Source organism: Gavialis gangeticus, unplaced genomic scaffold (genome assembly GCF_001723915.1).
Source record: "Gavialis gangeticus isolate Ggan-Ray unplaced genomic scaffold, GavGan_comp1, whole genome shotgun sequence".
NCBI classification, from domain to species: Eukaryota; Metazoa; Chordata; order Crocodylia; family Gavialidae; genus Gavialis; species Gavialis gangeticus.
In genome coordinates, this window is record NW_017729026.1 from 2,086,171 (window position 1) to 2,087,523 (window position 1,353).

The following is a 1,353-nucleotide window of genomic DNA, read 5'->3' on the forward strand; positions in this document are numbered from 1 at the left end:
CAAGTTTAAGATCTCTAACTCTTGACCAGCTAAAATCCTAGCAAGCAGGATCTTAAAGGTATAGTAAATATTTCACTATGTATATTAACTGGTGAACTGACGTTTGGTTTGATGGAATGGAATGTGACTAATAATTTCCAATCTGCGTAGGTATAGTCAAAGGATTACAGGACTCAAAACCCTCATGAGTCAGCAAGATTGCTTCCTGTGCTTAAATAAACTGATTTTAACATATACACTAACTTAGCAAATGGCAAATACATCTGGGGGAAAAGGTTGTAAGCTAGAGGAAAAACAAACCATAAACTCTACCATATTTATGAGCTTCCAGTGAAACTTCTTGAGCTCCCCAATTTTTAATTATAAAAGGGGCTTGATTTTTTTAAACAGATGTTCTTTACTATTGATAGGTGTATCATTGCACTGTATCCAAGAACACTGAATATTGTGAATTTCCATTTAGTCTACACCGATTACTTTTTATAAAATACTAATATGAACAAATTCACTTCCAACCACTACGCTATAAAGATCTGCCAAAGCAATACAATAAGGTATGAGTAACATGCTATGACTGTACAGGGCTAGGTGACAAGCACACTATCTACCTATCAGAGTCGTAACGTTAGTGGAAAAGCAACAGTGGGGAGTTTTCCTAAATGCCTCAGTGCTCCTTAATGCTGGCCACACAAAAGTCTATGACAAAACTCCTGCCATCTTCAGTAGTGAAGATTTTCACTCAATGGGTTTTGGTGTTATATTTAATTTTAAAAGGTATTCCAAAGGATGTAATTTAGAATATGTAGAGCAAAAGATATTTTGATTTGTCTCTACAATCACAGACACACAAAAATAAATGTCAGCCACAGTTTGGCTGTATCATCAGTTAAAATGTGCTGAAAACGGTAGAATTTTCTATAAAATTTCATAAGTGGAGTGAGGGTCTCTAATTTCCTAAATTATGAGCATTAGAGAGAGAAATAAGAGTCCTTTAGGACATACCTACACTGCAGTTAAAATAGAGTCAGAGACCTTGGTTACAACATTCCAATTTGCAATATAAAGTGGTCTTTAATAGAGTCCCTTAACAGTACTACAGCCTTAAACAGTAATATAGTGTTTATGCTCCCTAGGCATAGTATTAAAATAAAGAAAAACAAATGTTATTTAATTGTCCCCAAAGATGTGTGTTGCTCTTATCTCAGAACTCAAACCTGTATTGCAGAAAATCTAAATTCAGGAACAACAAAAGGGCTGGTTTAGATCTTGTGTACATCTATAAACACTGCTATCTAGTCTAACACAGATTACTTTATAAAATACTAATTGTGTTAGTAAAAAAAAAGGGCTGTG